This window comes from Rutidosis leptorrhynchoides, chromosome 1 (genome assembly GCF_046630445.1).
Source record: "Rutidosis leptorrhynchoides isolate AG116_Rl617_1_P2 chromosome 1, CSIRO_AGI_Rlap_v1, whole genome shotgun sequence".
NCBI lineage: Eukaryota > Viridiplantae > Streptophyta > Magnoliopsida > Asterales > Asteraceae > Rutidosis > Rutidosis leptorrhynchoides.
The window spans coordinates 453,476,250-453,488,716 of NC_092333.1; positions in this window are offsets into that span (position 1 = coordinate 453,476,250).

Here is a 12,467-nt window from a genome sequence, read left to right on the forward strand (position 1 = left end):
ATTAATAATATGATTATTATTATTTTTATTATTATTAGTATCATTATTATTTATTATTATTATTAATATAATTATTAATATTACTATTATATTTATTGATTAATAAGAATTCGAATCATAATTGTAGATAATCGGATTACAGCTTGTTACACGTCCCTGTCCAATTCTTTTTCCATTAATACCTTATGCTAGTCGCTAAACAGAATCAAACAAAACAGAATATAAACTTGTTTCAAGTCGTTGTCTACCTTTATTATGTTTTCTTTCCTGATTAACAATTTGTCGACCAATCTTAACTACAATACAAATGCAATCGAATCTATATGCATGATGTTAATGTCGGTTACCAGGTGTTCAATCCATATGAATGATTTTTAAACACTTGCGAGTGTATGATTATTGAATAAAGGAAATCTTGTGGTCTATTAAAATTATGGAAATGATTGATTACGATAAACTAATGAACTCACCAACCTCTTGGTTGACACTTGAAAGCATGTTTATTCTCAGGTATGAAAGAAGTCTTCCGCTGTGCATTAGCTCATTCTAGAGATATTACTTGGAGTCATTCATGACATATTTCAAAAGATGTTGCATTCGAGTCATCGAGTTCATCAAGATTATTATTAAGTCATTGATAGTTTGATATATTATGAAATGGGATGCATGCCTGTCAACTTTCGATGTAATGAAAGTTTGTCTTTTAAAAACGAATGCAATGTTTGTAAAATGTATCATATAGAGGTCAAGTACCTTGTGATGTAATCAACTATTGTGAATTATTTATAATCGATATGGACTTCGTTCAGATGGATTAGGACGGATCATTAGTGTTGGTATCAGAGCGTTGGTCTTAGCGAACCAGGTCTTGCATTAGTGTGTCTAACTAGTAGTTGTTAGGATGCATTAATGAGTCTGGACTTCGACCGTGTCTGCATGTCAAAAGTTTTGCTTATCATTTAGTGTCAAAAATTATTTGCTTATCATCCTTAAAGTCTCGACACGTCTTATTGCAATTATTGCATAAATGGTGTATAGACAAATTCATATCCAATCACATTAGACCTTGTCTGACACGTTTCCTTAATTTCCTCAGTAATCTACGGGATCTCCTGTACCATATATAGATATTCTATATAATCAGAATCTCATTCGATATCCGAAAATCATTTCATATCAAAATCCTTTAACTGATCGTGAGAGATGGATCCTACACCTAGTTTGGATTCCATTAGTTCTGGAAGCAATTTCGAAATGTATATTGAAGTAGACTCCAAAGTCAATGAACCTGAAGTGTCTCCACCATTTAACTATTTTTCTTTCTGGAGGAAATGGGGGTGGGTGCGAGACTTACTCACTCGATGGAGGAATGAAGAAGGCGAACCCTACCATGAACCAAACTTACCTCCTAATATCCGGGAAAACGATGTACTCACCGGTGAACCTATACGCAACACTGTTTTCACCTTTCTTGCCAAAATTTTTCACCTCGAAGGACGCATTACTGCAATCTCAGAAAATATTCAACCTCTACTTCTGAATACCAATCGAAGGGGAATATTAGAAGAAGTTAGGGAACTTTGAATTAATAATCAATATTTATCGAATCAGATGAGTGGGTGGATAGAAATGATAGAGGGTAGGATAGAAACCCTGACAAGAATGGTGCGTGATTTACAAGCTATACTTATTACACCAACATCATCACCAACCTCAGCACCAACAACACTTGTACCACCACCAGCCTCATCCACATCACCAGCCTCGACATCACCATCTGTACCGCAAGCGTAATCTTCGTTCTACCTATCGTTCCATCTACTTTATCTTGTTCTGCATATCAATCTACATCGATTATCTTCGTTCTAAATGACGATTATGTAATCTCTAAAGTCTTAAAGATTATATATTCTCGTTCTAACGGTAAATCAAATAAGATTAATATCTTATTGACTCATTAAATTCATGATTACATCTGGAGAAAATATATGTGTATATATATTTTCATAAAGATTGTAATTAAAAATTCTTTTGTACAAACTGTTAATGGTAAAAATATTTTAACGGGTAGGTAATACCCGAGGAATATTTAGATTTCACCTTAATAAGTTACACTGTACATTCGTCGAAGCTGATTCAACAGTCATTTACTATCCTACTTACAACCACCGATATACGTATCCGTTCACCACAGAATAACCATTTTCATTCAATTTTATATTTGGATTTTGACTTATCAGAATCCAACAAGTGGCACAATGAAGAAAACATTAGACAAAATAAAATTTGTTAGAAACAAACAAATTAACTGTGAGAAGAAATTTTGTTAAGAATCCACGCTAACTATTCCTAGCTAACTGTTCCTAGCTAACTATTAATTCCGTATTACATTTTATTTATCGCAATTTAATTATCGCAATTTATTTATCGCAATTTAAATTCTCGCAATTTTATTTATCGTCATTTAATTTCTGTTATTTATTTTACGCACTTTAAATATCGGGACACGTATACAAGGTTTTGACATATCATATCGACGCATCTATATATATTATTTGGAATAACCATAGACACTCTATATGCAGTAATGCTTGAGTTAGCTATACAGGGTTGAGGTTGATTCTATAATAATATATATACTTTGAGTTGTGATCGAGTCTGAGACATGTATACAATGGGTATGATACGTATTAATTAATTCGAATATTATATATTAAACTATATATGAATTGTTGAACTACAAATTATGGACTATCAACTGCGGACTACTAACACTGGACAATTAAAATGAATTAAAATATTGATTATAACATATGAAACTAAACATTTCTTCAAGTTTGCCACTTGATTTCATCTTAAACCTCATTTGTATCTTGACGATTACAATCTGCGTTCAAACTTTTCATGATTCTTAAAAACACCACAATCGAGAGGATGAACCAACCACACTTCATCTATGGAAGGAAAGAATTATGCATATAGTTATGCACCTGAAAAACTCTCAAAAACTGAGTAAACGTTTAACACGTAGCTGTGCTAATTCTTTTAGAGTTATTATTACCGAAAATAACTTTATAACTCCTGTTCAAGATAGCCAGTTTTGTCACAGCTCCAGCAAGTCAGCTTCGACTTTTCGTTCGAAACAACCTTATTATAACCTTGATATATACGCGTGCTCTTTTATTTGTTACCGGAGAACCTTTTATGTTCCACCATATTACCAGCAGACGTACCAGCAACCTTGTTGCTCCTTGGCTTAAATCTCTCCGACAAATCACTATATTTATCTATTGAAGTCTTATCGTGAACTCATCCGCACCTTGTAACGAGAATTTCCATACCAATTACCAGAAATCAGCAATCAGTATTTTGAATCTCGCAGCGTTTCTACATCAACCGATATATGTATACATACAACATTTATCTCTTAGTATTATGATCTTCCATTCCGAAACTCTGAAAAGCACCCAGTCTACGAATCAATACTTTGATTTAAAAAAAGAATTGAATGAAGCAACAAAAACTGTAAACGACCTTAACAGTCGAAAGTTTTATGATAAAGAATAGTATGTTGGCAAAGCTCAGAAATGTGGGAACTGGAAAATGGATTAAGCAAACCCTGAAGAAGGCAGTGAACACATCAAAAAGACTAAACCTGCCTTCAAAGAATCCAAATGATTCAGTATCTGCTGAAGTCATTAACGAATACCTTGCTCCTGACTCTACACTTTTGCGGACAAATCTTCATTATCATCCATCGATACTAGAAATTCTAAGATATCATCGAATCTTTCATTATAAATATCTTCGATATTTCTGAAGATATTTTCATAACTATTCTTATCTGAAATCATTTATCTCCTCGCGTTATCTGTATTACATCATAAAGGAAACTGTTTAGTTTCTATATTCTGTAAACTTTCAAGTTTAAATTATGAATGTTTTTGAAGTAGTGTTGGGAACTAAAGCAAGAGTTAGTATAATATAATGACACTTGATCAACGTTATTATATTACAGTAAGTCATGCTGAGTTTCAAATGGAACGTGATGATTCACAGACCCCAATGTCATCATGTGCCATGTTACATGACTCTTACATTCTATTTAATCACTAAACATATCGAGAACATATCTTCCTGATAGTTCTATCTTTTCTCTTGAATTCTGGTAATTTAACCAATCAAGATCGTGCTATTACAATTTCTCTCTTAGAACGTTAGACAAGTTCATTCGAAACTTAATACCTATGAATTCTGGACCATTATTCGCTTAATTTAAAGTCGGGGATAGAAAATAAAAGGATGGAACTTCAAAATATAAAAGAAATGAGAAGGGTGGATTTATAGGTAAATATCCGATAGAGCAATCAAAACAGACTATCGCATTTAACCAAAGAAGATCATATTTCCTTAATTACTGGAGAATCAAATCTTATTACAAAAATTTTCTCTAAACCCCTTGAATTCCGAAAATCAACCGTAACTACGTCACCGGTTAAGACATACCGGCATTTACTCATTTTCACTCTTTTGTGATAGCTTCACTCGTACTCTTCGAGTAATCGAATTAGTTTATCCATATCACTCAATGATAATAAAACTCTAATTTTTAGCTCGTATGCGTCATGAAAACATACTTATTGTCTTTAACGGGACGAAATTTCTTTAACGGGTAGGTACTGTGACGACCCGGAAATTTTTGACCAAATTTAAACTTGATCTTTATATGTTTTCGACACGATAAGCAAAGTCTATAATGTTGCGTCTCGAAAATTTTAGAACTATGTTCATGTAATTCAATTACCTTTGACCATTCCCGACGATTCACGAAAAATTGGTTGTAAATTAATATATGTAAATATAAAAATATAATGATTTGGAATAATAAAATTTCAATTTAATGATCAGAATAAGAATGTAAAATAGTATTCAAGATATTAAAACAATTAAGTTACTATTAAAGTGAATACATATAAATATATATAAATATATATGATTTATATTATTATATTGAAATACATATAATCTATATAAATGTTAAAAATTCAAATATGTTATTTTATAGGATAAGAATTACATAAGTAATAAAATGTAAAGTTAATATATTATCTAAAATTATAAGTTAGAATATAGATGATATATCAATATTATTATTATTACTTTCATTATTATTACTAAGATTAATATTGATATTAATATTTGTATCATTAATATTATTAATTTATAAATATGTATATATAAAATCTGATATGTATAAGTTATTATATTTTTATTATTAATATCATTATTATTATCATTAATAATATTAATAGTATTATAACTAATTTTATTAGTATCATTAATATTAGCGTTATTATCATAATTAATTCTATCATTACTATCATTATTTGTTTCATTACTATTAGATATTATTACTTGCATTAAGAAATATTATTATTATAAATTGCTATTATCATTAATATTAATGTTGTTGTTATTAATGGAAAATAATATCTTTTATTATTATCAACATTAATAATATGATTATTATTATTTTTATTATTATTAGTATCATTATTATTTATTATTATTATTAATATAATTATTAATATTACTATTATATTTATTGATTAATAAGAATTCGAATCATAATTGTAGATAATCGGATTACAGCTTGTTACACGTCCCTGTCCAATTCTTTTTCCATTAATACCTTATGCTAGTCGCTAAACAGAATCAAACAAAACAGAATATAAACTTGTTTCAAGTTGTTGTCTACCTTTATTCTGTTTTCTTTCCTGATTAACAATTTGTCGACCAATCTTAACTACAATACAAATGCAATCGAATCTATATGCATGATGTTAATTTCGGTTACCAGGTGTTCAATCCATATGAATGATTTTTAAACACTTGCGAGTGTATGATTATTGAATAAAGGAAATCTTGTGGTCTATTAAAATTATGGAAATGATTGATTACGATAAACTAATGAACTCACCAACCTTTTGGTTGGCATTTGAAAGCATGTTTATTTTCAGGTATGAAAGAAGTCTTCCGCTATGCATTAGCTCATTCTAGAGATATTACTTGGAGTCATTCATGACATATTTCAAAAGACGTTGCATTCAAGTCATCGAGTTCATCAAGATTATTATTAAGTCGTTGATAGTTTGATATATTATGAAATAGGATGCATGCCTGTCAATTTTTGATGTAATGAAAGTTTGTCTTTTAAAAACGAATGCAATGTTTGTAAAATGTATCATATAGAGGTCAAGTACCTTGCGATGTAATCAACTATTGTGAATCATTTATAATCGATATGGACTTCGTTCAGATGGATTAGGACGGATCATTAGACTACCGGCTCGTGGTTCACACTATACGTAATGCTATGACGCTACCGGCTCCATGGTTCACGCACTACGCATTTGAGTCATACTCTTTTATAGTGCTACCGGCTCCTTGGTTCACACTTTGGCGCTACCGGCTCGTGGTTCACACTTTAGTGTTACCGACTCGTGGTTCACACTTTGATGCTACCGGCTCGTGGTGCTCGCATCAACCCAAATACCAAGATGTTACCTGCTCGTGGTTCACATCATGACACTCGTCACATATATGTTATGGTACTACTGACTCGTTGGTTCATACCATAACATTCACAAATAAATACGCCATATACATATATGTATAATTATTCCACTCACCTTATTGACTGGGTGATGAATTAAGCAACTCCGCAAGCTTCAAAGCAAAGTACCTAATACATTAAGTACACAATCAACATGCAAGCTAGTTGGACTAAACACCAACAATTAACTCTTGTTCATTAAATGACCAATTGCATTTAATGACCCATACTCATCCAAAGTCAAGACTATCATTAATCACTAAAAGCTAGTGATTAAAGTCCAATAACACCAACTAACACAAATTTAGGGTATTTTCATACCCATATTGCCCAAATAGGTCAACCATTACCCATTTGACCCATTTTAAAGTCAAGACCCGCCATTTGGTCAACTCGGACCCATTAACAAATCTTTCACTAACACATAAGTGTATTAGTAATTCAACAACACCATTAACTCTATAAACAACAAATCACATGACCAAACCTTAGATCACAACCCTTAGGGTTTCCATACATCAAGTTTCTCCAAATTCACCCATTTAACCCTCAAATGGGTCTTACAAGTCACACATGAACAAAACCTAGCTATAAATCAAATTGAACTCAAAACTCAGAGTTAAAACTTACCACTACCACTAAAACATAGCTAGAGATGTAGGGAACAACTTCAAAACATGGACTCGAGCAAGATTTGGTCTTCTTCCTCCCCAAAGTGAGCTCTCTCACTCTAAAACTCTAACTCTCTCTCTAGAATTTAATTATGTAGGTGAAAGAGTGTTAAATGTGTTTAGGATAAGCTTGGATCAGTTTTTATGTTCCCCAAACCGTCCACAAAGCGAAAAGACCAAAACACCCCAAAAGATATGATATCGGCTAAAAAGTCACGTTTTCACCCCGTTATTTAGGCCCAAAAACAAGAAAGATTCAAACTTTGTTAGCAAAATACCCACTTCATTGGTTAGAATTGAAGAACAAGTAATTACGAAGATGGTGCAAAAAGAATCAAGAGAATCGGAGCTAAAATGAAGATTCTAGAGCGAAAACGGTGAAAGACAAGAAATCAAGTTACGATCCAGTGAATCAAGGCTAACCAGGCACAAAAACGGCCTGCTATACGGCTTGACAAATGGATTGCCAGTATGGCAAACGGCCTGCCAAATGGTCAGGCAAACGGGCTCGATAAACGGCTTGCCTAGCAAACGGCCTGCCAAACGGCTTGCCAGCCGTTTGCAGGCAAAATTCTTGTTTATTTAAAGGGTCTTTGTCATTCATTCCAACACACACTTCAATTCACTTCTTTCTCTCTCTTGTACAATATTATTCATACTCTCAAGGCCTTCGACTCCGTGCGGGAAACCTAGTACCCGGAGAAGAACGCCGAAGATTGTATTAGGAGCAGTCTGGAGTCTTGAAGTTGTCACTTTTGTATTCAGAACTCGTTTAATCTACATCTTTATATAATATCTTCTATCATTATGTTATGTGATATTGTTGCCATGATTAACGAGTAGTTATCTTTAGTGTATGCTATGATGTAAGCAGTTATAATGCCGAAATAATATTATGGTTTATGTATGCTGTTGAAATGCTTTTCGATTATGCTTTAAACTCAATCACTTTTCCAACTAATAGAACGTAGTTATAGGCTCTGTTATTGGGAAGTTGCGAACCCTGATTCAGAGTACACTATCTGTGTCACCCCTTGGTAAGAGAAGTCTATAGGATACAATGTAAGATCGATTGAGGCACACCGGTTGTAGTAAGTCTATCAAGCTTTGGATTTCGACTGAGGACTCTTTCGTAGTGAAACATCTGACTAGACCCTTAGTACATTGTTGGTCCCAGACCATGCTAGTGTAGTCACCAAGCATATAAACTTCGTACGTGCACACTGAAGTACATCGGTTGTTGTAAGCTGTACCTCTGCTAAGTAAGGCCATGGAACCCGATTAGTGTTGACCAGTACACTGCACCATAACGCGGTCTCAAGCATTGCACCCCGCTTGAGGGATTCTTAGTTAATTAAGGAACTGTTTGTTTAGACACATAAAGGATTAGACCGTTAGGATAACCGAACGTGTTCATGGAAGTCAGCTTGACTTGGCCATGGTGTTCTTTATGGTTGAACTCTTTTTAAGGGCCTAACTATCTTTTAAAACCAATCATTAACGAAAGCATTGAAACACATCACGTCTCTCGGATATGGTAAACCATGTATTCTATTATGCTTAAGAAAGTTTAGACCATTGTGGAATGTTAATACGTCACCCAACTGAGTCGCTCAATTGGATGAGCCGTCTGAACGTGTATGCCTGTAGTCAGACTGCACGGGCGTCAGGGGTAAGGGACGTTGCCGTCTATTCAGAATCTTCAAGCCTAACGCAGTACCCAATGACATGTCTTATGACAGGGGTGTTTAGGACCAGTGTAATGAATACAAGGCCTCTGCCTATTCATGAGCCAGCATTCCATAATCTCGGCAGAATAACTGATGAAGTCATAGTATGCACTCACTTTAACCTTATCTGAATTACGAATTTTATCGCATTTACTTTATCTGTCTTATAAATTAGAAAATCCCAAATAGGTAATCACTACTCCGTCTTAACTATCTTAGGCTTAAATATAGGTTCGATTCTACTGATATCTCAAAAATACGACTCTAGGTCATACTTCCCTTACTTATAAGGAGTAGTAAGATTTAGGCCCTGCTAAATATAAATTTAAAACAGTACCCCTCCCTCGAGTGGCTGATCCTGGCGCGCCGTGGCCCGATGACACCGCGCGAATAAAAAAATAGTCCGTTTCGGCCATATCATGTGAGGAGCTAGTTTTTGGCGCCGCTACTGGGGAACTGGGATCAGGCAATACTGCTCTCTATCAAACTTATTCACAAGCATTTAGTGGTGTCTAAGAAAGACAATTATACACGGACTTGGTTGTTGGATTTTCTGAAAAGTCGCCAATTATATTGGGACCAAAAGGATCCTGCCTCTCCGTAGTCGGCCTGGCCACTTGGTTTGTTAAATAGTTCGTGAGGAGCTCTGTTACTGAAATACCAGGGAATCAGTAGCCAGAACCAAAAACATATTCAACCATAGGATAGTTAGTTACATTAAATTAGATTACTCTAGACTGCCTTAGATTAAATTAAATTACCTTAGAATTAGATTACCTTAGAATAGTTTGGCTTACTTTAGATTATCTTAGTTTATTTGCTAAAAATAAAAATAAAAAGGCATACCCAGTGTATGACCCAAACCCGATCTAGACCAGGGCCGTTGTTATTCGTACCTGATCCAGACGCAATAATCTCTAAAGCATGCAAGGAAGCACGAATCAAAAATCAAATGGCGTTACGCGTTACTTTAGAAGAAAATACCAAACCCTCGATTGAAGCTCGTGGAGGACCAATCAAATTTCCAGATATTCAAGGACACTCATTCGAGTTAAAACCACACATCATCCAGCTTATCCAGAATTGCTGCCAATTTCATGGATTACCGAATGACGATCCTAATTCTCACCTTGATAAATTCATATCTCTTTCGAACTCCTACAAACAGCCAGGGATCGGACTAGATATAGTCCGGCTATACTTGTTTCCCTACTATCTCACTCATCATGCTCAAACCTGGTTTGAAGGACTGGAAAAAGATTCCATCACGTCATGGACAGAGATGGCTACCAAATTTCTAACCAAATATTTCCCTCCTTCTAAACAAACCAAACTGAAGAATGACATCATTAACTTCAAACAAAGTTATGATGAATCTCTTTACGTTGCATATGAGCGATTCAAAACCCTGCTGAAGAAATGCCCTAATCACCAGCTAGAACGGTCAGCCCAAATCTGTACCTTCTACAATGGTCTTACGGTAAATCATAGGACGACGATCGATGCATCAGCTCATGGGAATCTGATGAACCAAACTGCAGACGAAGCATGGGAATTGCTCGAGAACATGACAATGCATCATCATGACTGGAACAGTGGTGAAACAACTTCATCATCTGCCCCACTCTCAGCACTTAACAATCAAATGAAGGCCATCAAATCACTCACGGATAAGATGGAATCTCTCGCTAAACAACTCGGAGAATTGAAGACGCAGCCATAGTAGGTCAACCAAGCTCAGGCTTGTGTTAATTGTACCAACCCGCAACCTACTGAAGAATATCAAGTTGAGTACGAAAACCCTGACGGTTCAGTCTGTTACATCCAATACCCAGCTTGTCCACCAAATCCCAGATTCAATCAACCACCTAAGGTTAATCAATTTCAGCGAAGCAATCAACCTTTTCGCTATCTCTATCCACCTTATCTAGCCCAACAATCTCAATTGACCTACGATCAACCACTTCCACTCACTGGTTCACCAGTTGAGGAAAATTCCCCTACCACCCAGATTACAAAAGCAACTAACCCCACTCTCAGAGCTGATGATCAATTGACTCAGTTCATTCAAGTATAACAACAGCTAAATTAGAGAACTGCAGCTAGGCAAGATCAGACGGAGATACTAATGAGAAATCAATTGGCTCTGCTCAAGAGTCTGGAAACGCAGCTCGGACAGTTATCACAACGCCTTGAGACCCGACCACGAGGAAGGTTACCAAGTAATACTATCCAAAATCCCCACGTAAAAGAAGAAAAGCAAATGGATTCCATAATCTCAGAGGAAGAACCACGGAGAAGGTCAGCCAGGCTCAAGAACAAATCAACGTATACCCAGAAGCTGACCCCAGAAACTCCAGTTCGTTTACCCTATCTTGGAAGGCTACAAGAAGAACCATCCAAGCTTGATTCCTTCAAACTTGATGGAAGATTCCTGGACACCATGTCCAAAGTTCCCAACCAGAAGAGATACATCCGAAGGCTTCTTTCTACAAAGGAGAGGATACCATACTCTAACAAAATTCCACTGAGTGAAGAATGCTCTGCATTACTCAGAAACTCTCTACCACCAAAACTAGGAGATACGGGCTAATTCATTTTCCCGTGTTCAATCTACCAATCTGGAACCATTCATGCGCTAGCAGATTTAGGAGCAACTATCAACCTAATCCCCTACTCTCTCTACAAGAGATTAGAGTTAATAGACTTTTCACCAACTAAAATGATAATCCAACTTGCCGATCACACAATTCGATATCCTAAGGGCATAGTTGAGAACATCTTGGTGAAAGTCGACAAATTCTTGTATCCTACGGATTTCATAGTAATGGATATTAAGGAAAACCTACACACACCAGTAGTGTTAGGAAGACCTTTCATGAATATGGCTAGGACTGTCATTGATGTGTACAATCAAACCTTGATCTTACGATCACATGGGGAGAGCGTTACCTTCAAAATTGACAGACCAACCGATCTTTCTGGACATGCAGAGATGTTTGCTATTTCCACCAGACGGATCACTTCTGATGACGAGTCTTCACCGCCAGTCGATGATATCGAGATGGGTGTCAAATCACAGTCTATAGATGACCCAGAAATGGAAGAAGAGGATCCCAGCGAATAAATAGAGGAAGAGGAGGAATCTGAAGAGGAGGAGGAAATGGAAGACGTAAAAGAGACTGCGACAATGCCCACTCCAAGCATTGAACTTTGTCTAGAAAATACCCACTTCGTCGGTTAGAATTGAAGAACAAGTAATTACGAAGACCTTGCAAAAATAATCAAGAGAATCAGAGCTAAAACGAAGATTCTAGAGCGAAAACAGTGAAAGACAATAAATCAAGTTACGATCCAGTGAATCAAGGCTGACCAGGCACAAAAACGGCCTACCATATGGCTTTCCAAACGGCTTGCCAGTAAGGAAAACGGCCTGCCAAACGGTCAGGC